We start from the raw sequence: 11,972 nt of genomic DNA on the forward strand, positions 1-11,972 counted from the left end.
AGGTGGTTAAATATGCTCGGAGGGCCATCCTTGTTGGTTATAAGCTGTTCTGTTATGCATTATTTCAATGTCAAACTTAAAGTTTAAAATTTCCCAATAAATCAGTGAAATTAATGAAATTATTTTTTTTAGGCATCCGTTAGTCTCATGAGACCATGGATTTGTGCCTTGGAAGGTCTCCAGGGCGCAGGCCTGGGTAAGGTTGTATGGAAGACCGGCAGATGCCCATGCTGTAAGACTCCCCTTTCCATGCCACCGAATTTGTCCAAGGGAAGGGCACTAGGGCTGATAAAGCTTGGCACCGGTGTCGTTGCAGAGCAATGTGCGGTTAAGTTCCTTGCTCAATGACGCAACACGCTGCCTCAGCTGAGGCTCGAAGTAGTGACCTTCAGATCACTAGACCAACGCCTTAACCACTTGGCCACGCTCCAATATATTTCTATTAACTTCACACCAGCTCTTTATAGAAACTTACAAATGAATTTCCAGTCAGTAATCACATATAGCAATACTGCTGACACAGTTACAAGCAATTTAAAGTAGTCAATTCTTCAGCAAAGCTGAAGGAGAATGTTTCATGTTTGACAAAGCAACAGATGATCTCTAAAGGATAGGTGTTCAGCGGTGTGCAGGAGAATCGATCACAAGCAGAAAATATAAAGTACTTATAGAACCTTCTTCCCTTGCACGCTTTCCACCCGTGCTGGATTGAGCATCGAGCTGGCAACTCAGCCTCGTAAAAATAAGAAAGCCGCTAAAAAAAACCACTGTCATGACGGTGTCCTGATGACTCCACCTGGAGTTAAGGGCTTTCTTCTTCTTCCTCTACAGAACCTTCATGACTAAATACAATGCAACTGAAAAAGTGCAAATAAAATAGGAATTACTGAAAGGACAGAAGAGACAAATCTACGTCTACTGTATCTTTCGTTGGAAGATTTTTGTCAAACAGGGAAAACCGGAATTTTGATATTACTACATACTTAAACGTTCCATCCTCAACAGTGGTTACCGCAAGTACAGCAGTTCAATCAAGAAAAATGGATATTTTTATGAAGTAGAATGATATTCCCTTTGATTTACCCTTGTATATTGTACTCCTTTGTGGCATTGCCTTGCTTTCTGAAAATTAACTTGAAGCGATTTTGTCAGTGATGAGCCACCACAGTCACTTTTTTCGGGTGCCATAGCGCAGACTGGACCAATGGTTTGCAAAATCCTCAAGACCAGTAACCCGTTCTGTTTTTTTACCAATCATCAATATGGGCTCTGTGGGCACAGAACTGGTCCTGCTCACAAAACGTCTCAAAACTATTTTGACAATTAACTTAGCCAGCTGTCAAAGCAATCAAAAGTACTGAACATTGCTGTTCGCACATTCAAATATATTAAAGAAAACTATTATAAAGCAACAAAGGTGAAAGTTTAAAATGATAATTTAATAAAAATGACATCATAATCATGAAAGTTTAAAGATGGCAAATTTTCAGAAATTAAGATCTGTCTTCCCTCTGACATAATTTAATATGAAAACAGACAAGATAAATGTTTAATCAATAAAATGAGTGGCAATTATCTGGACGTGAAGTTTAGACTTATGGGATCATGTAAGCTCATATTTACTACTAGTATCTTCAATAATTTCTTCTATAATAACCCCATTGTTTATCCTTTCACCAGAGGTCAGTCATACAGGGGAAATGATCCACAGGCAACCCAAGTGACTCATTCAAGTAGTCAAAATGCACCATATGCAAGGCTGATTAAGAGAGCCAGCAGGCAGCTGTCTTCGACATTGTGTGTACTATACTCAGCATGGCTCACTGATCAACATCCATGAGCAAGAATCCATGAAAATTATTTCAACTCTTTCAACCAGTTTTGACTTCACAAATTCACAGCCACATCTGCTGCTACTTAATCTGCATTTCTTCTATTAATTTCCTCATTCAGCGCACAGAGCTGAACAGAAATGTATCCATTGAAAAATGTAAAGAATGTCACAAATGGATTAGAAATTCCAGATCCCAAGATCTCAGTAACAAGTTTGCAGCTTAGAAGCATTGACTTCTATGTTGTTGCAACTGCACATTTTCCTAAATCACAATGATAAAACAATTCTTTTTCTCTGTACCACAGAAATAGTTCATAAGTTAGAACTCTAAAATTTATAAGAAGCTTTAATTTTTTGTAAATTAAATGCTCTTGGGAAAGTTATCAGTTATCAACAGTGATACTAGCAATTATCTAGGAAAGTGATGCAACAATTGAGAAAAATCCTCATATACTTTCATTTATTATGTAAATTTGGCAGTATTTGTTAGTAATGTCCTGATGAAGGGTCTCATCACAAAACATCGGCTGTTAATTCCCACCTATAGATGCTGCCTGACCTGCTCAGCTTCTCTAGCACATTGTGTGTACTGATATTAATGGTTAAAGAATTAATGCAAGCGTGGTTTCTTCACACAACAAATCAAAAAAAAAATTAATTTATGGTTGTGTTTTGCAAAAAAAGTACACAAGAATTTAGCAAACAATATTACAAAGTCAATTTGGGTAGCTAAATGTAGAGGTACACCATTTCAACAAAACTTTTGTGAGCAATCATCTTTGGCACCGTGAAACTAATAGTTTGCCACCTACAGGAAGAATCTGTATCTGCAGCTTCCCAGAATCCAGTTAATTGGCCTGGATCATATTACATTGCTCACAACAGCATGTTCCTGACTTATTTATAGAGCCATAGAGTTATGGAAAAGTACAGCACAGAAATGGGTCTTCAGCCAATCTAGTCCATGCCGAAAGCATTTAAAATGCCTAGTCCTATGGACTTGCACTGAGACCATAGACCTCTATACCCCAACCATCCATTTACCTCTCCAAACTTCTCAAACGTTGAAATTGAGCTTGCATACACCACTTATACTGGCAGCCTATTCCACCCTCTCATAACCCTCTGAATGACGAATGAGGAAGTTTCCTATGTTACCCTTAAACTCTTCACCCTTCACCCTTAACCCATGCCCTCTGGTTGTAGTCCTACCCAACCTCAATGGAAAAAGCTTGCTTGCAGTTACCTAATTTATACCCCTCATAGTTTTGTATACCTCCATAAAATCTCCTCTCAATCTTCTATGTTCCAAGGAATATATAAAGGCATCCATTAGTCTTGTGAGACCATGGATCTGCCCCTGGAAAGTCTTCACTCTCCAGGGTGCAGGCCTGGGCAAGGTTGTATGGAAGACCAGCAGTTGCCCATGCTGCAAGTCTCCCCTCTCCACGACACCAATGTTGTCCAAGGAAAGGGCATTAGGACCCATACAGCTTGGCACCAGTGTCGTCGCAGAGCAACGTGTGATTAAGTGCCTTGCTCAAGGACACAACACGTTGCCTCAGCTGGTGCTCGAACTCACGACCTTCAGATCGCTAGTTGAATGCCTTAACCACTTGGCCTAACCTATTCAATCTTCCCATATAATTCAAGTCCTCCAGACCTGGCAACATCCTTGGAATTTTTTTTCTGTACTCTTTCAACCTTATTTACATCTTTCCTGTAGGTAGGTGACCAAAACTGCACACAATACTCCAAATTAGGCCTCACCAGTATGTTATACAACTTCAACACAACTTTCCATTTACTGTGCTCAATACTTTGATTTACGAAGGCCAATGTGCCAAAAGCTTTCTTTACCACACTATCTACCTGTGACGCCATTTTCGACAAATTATGGACCTGTATTCCCAGATCCTTTGTTCCACCAAACTCCTCAGTGTGGTCATTCACTGTGTAAGACCTGTCCTATTTGATCCTACCAAACTGCAACACCTCGCACTTGTCTGCATTAAATTCCATCTGCCATTTTTCCAGCTGGTCCAGATCCCATTGCAAGCTATGATAATCTTCTTCACTGTCCACTGCACCCCTATTCTTTGTGTCATCTGCAAACTTGCTGATCCAGTTAACCACATTATCATCCATATCGTCGATATAGATGACAAACAACAATGGACCCAACACCGATCCCTGTGCCACTCCACTAGTCACAGGCCTCCAGTCAGAGAGGCAACCATAGAAACCATAGAAAGTACAGCACAGAAACAGGCCCTTTGGCCCTTCTTGGCTGTGCCGAACCATTTTCTGCCTAGTCCCACTGACCTGCACACGGACCATATCCCTCCATACACCTCCCATCCATGTATCTGTCCAAGTTATTCTTAAATGTTAAAAAAGAACCCGCATTTACCACCTCGTCTGGCAGCTCATTCCATACTCCCACCACTCTCTGTGTGAAGAAGCCCCCCCAATGTTCCCTTTAAACTTTTCCCCCCTCACCCTTAACCCATGTCCTCTTGTTTTTTTCTCCCCTTGCCTCAGTGGAAAAAGCCTGCTTGCATTCACTCTATCTATACCCATCATAATTTTATATACCTCTATCAAATCTCCCCTCATTCTTCTATGCTCCAGGGAATAAAGTCCTAACCTATTCAACCTTTCTCTGTAACTGAGTTTCTCAAGTCCCGGCAACATCCTTGTAAACCTTCTCTGCACTCTTTCAACCTTATTTATATCCTTCCTGTAATTTGGTGACCAAAACTGAACACAATACTACAGATTCGGCCTCACCAATGCCTTATACAACCTCATCATAACATTCCAGCTCTTATACTCAATACTTTGATTAATAAAGGCCAATGTACCAAAAGCTCTCTTTACGACCCTATCTACCTGTGACGCCACTTTTAGGGAATTTTGTATCTGTATTCCCAGATCCCTCTGTTCCACTGCACTCCTCAGTGCCTTACCATTAACCCTGTATGTTCTACCTTGGTTTGTCCTTCCAACATGCAATACCTCACACTTGTCAGTATTAAACTCCATCTGCCATTTTTCAGCCCATTTTTCCAGCTGGTCCAAGTCCCTCTGCAGGCTCTGAAAACCTTCCTCACTGTCTACTACACCTCCAATCTTTGTATCATCAGCAAACTTGTTGATCCAATTTACCACATTATCATCCAGATCATTGATATAGATGACAAATAACAATGGACTCAGCACTGATCCAACATCTAACACCCCCCTTAGGCTTCTCCCATAAAGCCAATGTGGAAACCAATTTACTACCTAATTTTGAATGCTGAGCAACTGAACCGTCTTGACCAACCTCCCTTGTGGGTCTTCGCCAAATGCCTTGCTAAGGTCCACGTAGACAATATCCACTGCTTTATCAACTTTCCCAGTAACTTGCTCGAAAAACTCTATAAGATTGGTAAGACACAATCCACCATGCACAAAGCCGTGCTGACTATCCTTAATTAGTCCACGTCTATCCACATATTCAGTCCCTTAGAATACCTTCCAATATCTTTCCCACTGATGTCAGGCTATAGTTTCCTGGTTTATTTTTAGAGCCTTTTTTAAACAGCGGAACAACAATGGCTATCCTCCAGTCCTCCGGTCTCTCACCTGTCACTAAGAATGATTTAAATATCTCTGCTCGGGCTTTGGCAATTTCTGCTCTTGCCTCCCACAGGATCTGAGGGAACACCTTGTCTGGCCCTAGGGATTTAACCACCCTAATTTGCCTCAAGACAGCAAACACCTCCTCCTCTGTAATCTGTGTAGGGTCCATGAACTCGCTGCTGCTTTGCCTCACTTCTATAGACTCTGTGGCCATCTCTGAGTAAATACAGATGCAAAAAATTAACTTGGGATTCCCCCCCCCCCCCCACCGCCATCTCTTCTGGCTCCGCACATGGATTCCTATTCTAGTCTACCAGAGGACCAATTTTGTCCCTTGCAATCATTTTGCTCTTAACGAATCTGTGGAATGTCTTAGGATTCTCCTTCACCTTGTTTGCCAAGGCAACTTCATGCCTTCTTTTAGCCCTCCTGATTTCTTTTTTAAGTATTCTCTTGCATTTCTTATACTCTATAAGCACCTCATTTATTCCTACTTGCCTATACCTGCTATGCACCTCCATTTTTTGTCCTTAACCACGGTCTCAATATCTCTTGAAAACCAAGGTTCCCTAAAGCTGTTATCTTTCCCTTTTATTCTGACAGGCTCATATAAGCTTTGTACTCTCAAAATTTCACTTTTGAAGGCCTCCCACTTACCAAGTACACCTTTGTCAGAAAACTGCCTGTCCTAATCCACACTTTCCAAATCCTTTCTGATACCATCAAAATTGCCGTTCCTCCAATTTAGCATCTCAATCCGCACACTAGACCTATCTTTTTCCATACTTACTTCGAAACTAATGGAATTCTGATCACTAGATGCCAAGTGTTCCTCTACACAAACTTCTGTCACTTGCCGTCTCATTCCCGAATAGCAGATCAAGTATCCCATACTCTTTCCTTAGGTCTTCTATGTACTGATTAAGAAAACTGTCTGAACACATTTGACAAAGTCTATCCCATCTAGTCCTTTTACAGTATGTGAGTCCCAGTCAATATATGGAAATTAAAAACCACCTACTATAACAACCTTATGTTTCTTGCAACAGTCTGCAATCTCTCTGCAAGTTTGTTCTTCTAAATCCCTCAGACTGTTGAGTGGTCTGTAATACAGCCATATTAATGTGGTTATCCATTCTCTTTCAATCCTTCCCACTCTATCAGGTCTAAAGCAACAGAACCCTGGAACTTTGAGCTACCAGTCCTGCCCCTCCTGCAGCCAAGTCTCACCAATGACTGCAATATCATAATTTCATGTGTTGATCCATTCCCTGAGCTCATCTGCTTATCCTACAAAACTTCTTGCATTGAAGTATACGCAGTTCAGGACTTTAGTTGCACCATGCTCAACCTTTTGATTCAGACATTTTGTCTGAGGTCTTAACGACACCTGTCTTCACAACCTCTCCACTATCTGTTCTGGTACTCTGGTTCCCATCCCCCTGCATATTGCAAAGCTTTTCAAAACAGTACAGTTCTATATGCAAAATAGCTAGAAAAGTGGAACACTTTGAAATTGAAGTGACCTGTTGAACAGTCTCAGCCTGAGACATTAACTGATTATTCATTTCCATCCATGCTGTGGAGTTCCTCCAGCATTTTGTGTGTCTTGTACTTTAGAACTAGCAAATCAGAAATGTAATTTCACTTGGTAGGTAGTTCAGTGTTCTCCTTCTTCCATTCACATAGCACAATACTAAATGAAAATCTAAACACTACAGATGCTGCAAATCAGAAATTAAAACAGGTCACAGAGCTCTCAGTGGGTGAGCATCTCGGGGGACAGTGACCACCGCTCCCTGGCCTTTAGCATTATCATGGAAAAGGACAGAATCAGAGAGGACAGGAAAACTTTTAATTGGGGAAGGGCAAATTATGAGGCTATAAGACTAGAACTTGCGGGTGTGAATTGGGATGATGTTTTTGCAGGGAAATGTACTATGGACATGTGGTCGATGTTTAGAGATCTCTTGCAGGATGTTAGGGATAAGTTTGTCCCGGTGAGGAAGATAAAGAATGATAGGGTGAAGGAACCATGGGTGACAAGTGAGGTGGAAAATCTAGTCAGGTGGAAGAAGGCAGCATACATGAGGTTTAGGAAGCAGGGATCAGATGGGTCTATTGAGGAATATAGGGAAGCAAGAAAGGAGCTTAAAGAGGGGCTGAGAAGAGCAAGAAGGGGGCATGAGAAGACCTTGGCGAGTAGGGTAAAGGAAAACCCCAAGGCATTCTTCAATTATGTGAAGAAAAAAAGGATGACAGGAGTGAAGGTAGGACCGATTAGAGATAAAGGTGGGAAGATGTGCCTGGAGGCTGTGGAAATGAGCAAGTTCCTCAATGAATACTTCTCTTCGGTATTCACCAATGAGAGGGAACTTGATGATGGTGAGGACAATATGAGTGAGGTTGATGTTCTGGAGCATGTTGATATTAAGGGAGAGGAGGTGTTGGAGTTGTTAAAATGCATTAGGATGGATAAGTCCCCGGGGCCTGACGGAATATTCCCCAGGCTGCTCCACGAGGCGAGAGAAGAGATTGCTGAGCCTCTGGCTAGGATCTTTATGTCCTCGTTGTCCACGGGAATGGTACCGGAGGATTGGAGGAAGGCAAATGTTGTCCCCTTGTTCAAAAAAGGTAGTAGGGATAGTCCGGGTAATTATAGACAAGTGAGCCTTACGTCTGTGGTGGGGAAAGCTGTTGGAAAAGATTCTTAGAGATAAGATCTCTGGGCATTTAGAGAATCACGGTCTGATCAGGGACAGTCAGCATGGCTTTGTGAAGGGCAGATCGTGTCTAACAAGCCTGATAGAGTTCTTTGAGGACGTGACCAAGCATATAGATGAGGATAGTGCAGTGGATGTGATCTATATGGATTTTAGTAAGGCATTTGACAAGGTTCCACACGGTAGGCTTATTCAGAAAGTCAGAAGGCATGGGATCCAGGGAAGTTTGGCCAGGTGGATTCAGAGTTGGCTTGCCTGCAGAAGACAGAGGGTCGTAGTGGAGGGAGTACATTCAGATTGGAGGGTTGTGACTAGTGGTATCCCACAAGGATCTGTTCTGGGACCTCTACTTTTCATGATTTTTATTAACGACCTGGATGTGGGGGTAGAAGGGTGGGTTGACAAGTTTGCAGACGACACAAAGGTTGGTGGTGTTGTAGATAGTGTAGAGGATAGTGTCGAAGATTGCAGAGAGACATTGATAGGATGCAGAAGTGGGCTGAGAAGTGGCAGATGGAGTTCAACCCGGAGAAGTGTGAGGTGGTACACTTTGGAAGGACAAACTCCAAGGCAGAGTACAAAGTAAATGGCAGGATACTTGGTAGGGTGGAGGAGCAGAGGGATCTCGGGGTACATGTCCACAGATCCCTGAAAGTTGCCTCACAGATGGATAGGGTAGTTAAGAAAGCTTATGGGGCGTTAGCTTTCGTAAGTCGAGGGATAGAGTTTAAGAGTCGCGATGTAATGATGCAGCTCTATAAAACTCTGGTTAGGCCACACTTGGAGTACTGTGTCCAGCTCAGGTCACCTCACTATAGGAAGGATGTGGAAGCATTGGAAAGGGTACAGGGGTGATTTACCAGGATGCTGCCTGGTTTAGAGAGTATGCATTATGATCAAAGATTAAGGGAGCTAGGGCTTTACTCTTTGGAGAGAAGGAGGATGAGAGGAGACATGATAGAGGTGTACAAGATAATAAGAGGAATAGATATAGTGGATAGCCAACGCCTCTTCCCCAGGGCACCACTGCTCAAAACAAGAGGACATGGCTTTAAGGTAAGGGGTGGGAAGTTCAAGGGGGATATTAGAGGAAGGTTTTTTACTCAGAGAGTGGTTGGTGCGTGGAATGCACTGCCTGAGTCAGTGGTGGAGGCAGATACACTAGTGAAGTTTAAGAGACTACTAGACAGGTATATGGAGGAACTTAAGTTGGGGGCTTATATGGGAGGCAGGATTTGAGGGTCGGCACAACCTTGTGGGCTGAAGGGCCTGTACTGTGCTGTACTATTCTATGTTCTATGTTCTAAAATGTTAGAAACATTCAGCAGGACATGTACTGTACCTGTGGCAACTATGAAAAGAGAAACAGGGTTAATGCTTCAAGCTGAGAAGACTTTGTGGGTGAAATGAGTTCTCTTTCCTAATCTGCTTGGTGAAAAAAATCATTGGATTTATTTCAGATTTACAACAGAAATAGAAACAGCAGATCCTGGAACTACTTTGCACCAAGAAATTAGAAGACAAGATTGTGGAGATCAAAGGTGGAGACCAAGAAAAACTACATCATTCAAATGTTGGCAAAGGTTTATTAAGTGCAAATCACATGTCTGGAATGTAGTAAATCATTGAAGACCAGGAAGGGGAAAATATGATGGAACTGTGAAATACAGATTTTTCAAGGTGTTGTTAATATTAACTAGAGTGTATTAAAAATTTCCTGCAAACTCTGCTTAGATACAAATAAAACTGCAAAAGGTTTTTTTTGGTAAATTATTGAATTCCATGTTGAGTTCCAAGGTCAGATTAGGTGGCTGTACTTGTGTAGGTTTTGTGGAAAGGTAGTAGATTGCGAATTAAAGTGACAGTCAGGATCATCCTCATAGGCTGATCCGGGATTTCTGGAAGACAGTCACCAATGCAGATACCAAAGTGGAAAAAGTTAATCGATGCTTCACCTGGAAGGAGTGTTTAGTCTCTGCTTGATGGGAAGGAAAGGGATAATAGCTCAGGGTGTGGCATCTCCTGGGTTAGTATGAGAAGCTACTATGGAAAGTGGACCAGCTACTTATGGAGCTTTAGCTTTCAGTTACAAAACCAGAGGAACATCCAGACATCTCTCCGATAATTTTTTTGTATAACGTTAACCTTTCACGAGTCAAATCTTAGTTGATGAAAATTTGTTTTGTTCAACTTGCCTTCTCCTCCACCTTCAAACTAATTTACAAAAATAATCAGCATTAAATAATTATTCATCTTAACAAGGACATGAAACAGAACTGTGTGCTCACATTTATGGAGATGTTATTAAGGTTAAACCAAATTTAAAATATACCTATATTTCAATTTGTAAATAGATTCTATTTATGAATGTATTAGCAAGAGATTATCTACTTGATTTTGGAGTTAATGTACAGATGTTAGAAATGGATCGCCATTGAAGGAATAAGTAAAATTCTGCTTTTAAAGTATTGCCTCTCCACTTGCAGTTCAAAAAGGTTGACAGTAAATACAACTGTACAGAGACATTCATGAGCATTCCTATCATATCTAGAGCTCAACAATACTTCCATCTGTTTCAACCAGAATGAGTTATCTGCTTTGCCCTTCAAACTAGCTCCTAAAACAAGATATTTGCAGCCTCTCTGATACCTTTTCTACATTACTGGTTAGAACTAGATTAGCAGCAGTTTGTTTGTATTTTTATGTGGATCCTCTACTTTAAACCAAGGTCAGAAGATGGAATTGTGTTTTTTTTACTATAAACAGTTCCTAAATATTCAGATTGCCTGACCGAAAAACATATCATATGAGAAAATAAAATGACTTTTTACTGATCTGACTCTTAACAAACAGTCCAGTTATTTCTTCTTACTCCATTTAATCGAGGATTTTAAACTATTTTAAAGATATTAAAGCCATATGCATTGATACAGATCCTTTCATATCCTCAGCCAATCAAGTACTTCTAAAGTCACTTTTATAATAAAAAAACACAACACAACAGTATGCTCATAAAGTCAACAAATAATAATCATATACATTAATTTAAATCATCAGGTAATTGGTTGATAGAAGGATAAATATTTGGTTGGATTGTGGTAACATTCCACTGTTCCCTTGGAGTAGTTGCATGGTATTACTATTTAGTTGACAAGAAGTGGTCTCACCTTGACAAAGAACATAAAAAAGTACAGCACTAGACACACCATTTGGCCCACAATACGGTGCTGATCTTGATGCCAATTTATATTGGCTTCCTCCTGCATATCATCCATATCACTCCATACCCTTCAAATTCACATGCCTCCCTAAAGTCTTGCAATCTATCTGATTCCTCTCCTACACCTGGTAACCTACTGTATTTCAGGTACCTACCACCTTAAGCCTTAAATACTTGCCCCTCACTTTGCCCTTAATCTTCCCCTCCCCCCAACCTTTAAGACATGCCTTCTGGTGTTTGACATTTCTACCCTGGGGTCAAAATTCTGACTGTCTACTGTACTTACGCCTCTCATAATTTTAAAGTGTGTTGGCACATGGCCAAGGCGTCGGTCTAGTGATCTGAAGGTTGCTAGTTCAAGCCTCAGCTGAGGCAGCGCGTGTGTCCTTGAGCAAGGCACTTAACCACACATTGCTCTGCAACGACACCGGTGCCAAGCTATATCGGCCCTAGTGCCCTTCACTTGGACAACATCGGTGGCGTGGAGAGGGGAGACTTGTAGCATGGGCAGCTGCTGGTCTTCCATACAACCTTGCCCAGGCCTGCGCCCTGGAAACCTTCCAAG

At 41.4% G+C, this 11,972-nt stretch overlaps 1 long non-coding RNA gene across 1 annotated transcript in view; it reads left to right on the forward strand.

Annotated features, from left to right (window-relative positions):
• LOC134346794 (uncharacterized) overlaps positions 1 to 9,809 on the forward strand; it is a 153,000-nt gene extending 143,191 nt beyond the window's left edge. Inside the window, exon 3 of the long non-coding RNA XR_010018033.1 lies at positions 9,648 to 9,809. This is a non-coding gene — a long non-coding RNA (uncharacterized LOC134346794). The remainder of the gene's footprint in view (positions 1 to 9,647) is intronic.
• Positions 9,810 to 11,972: the final 2,163 nt, after the last annotated feature.

Source organism: Mobula hypostoma, chromosome 1 (assembly GCF_963921235.1).
Source record: "Mobula hypostoma chromosome 1, sMobHyp1.1, whole genome shotgun sequence".
NCBI classification, from domain to species: Eukaryota; Metazoa; Chordata; class Chondrichthyes; order Myliobatiformes; family Myliobatidae; genus Mobula; species Mobula hypostoma.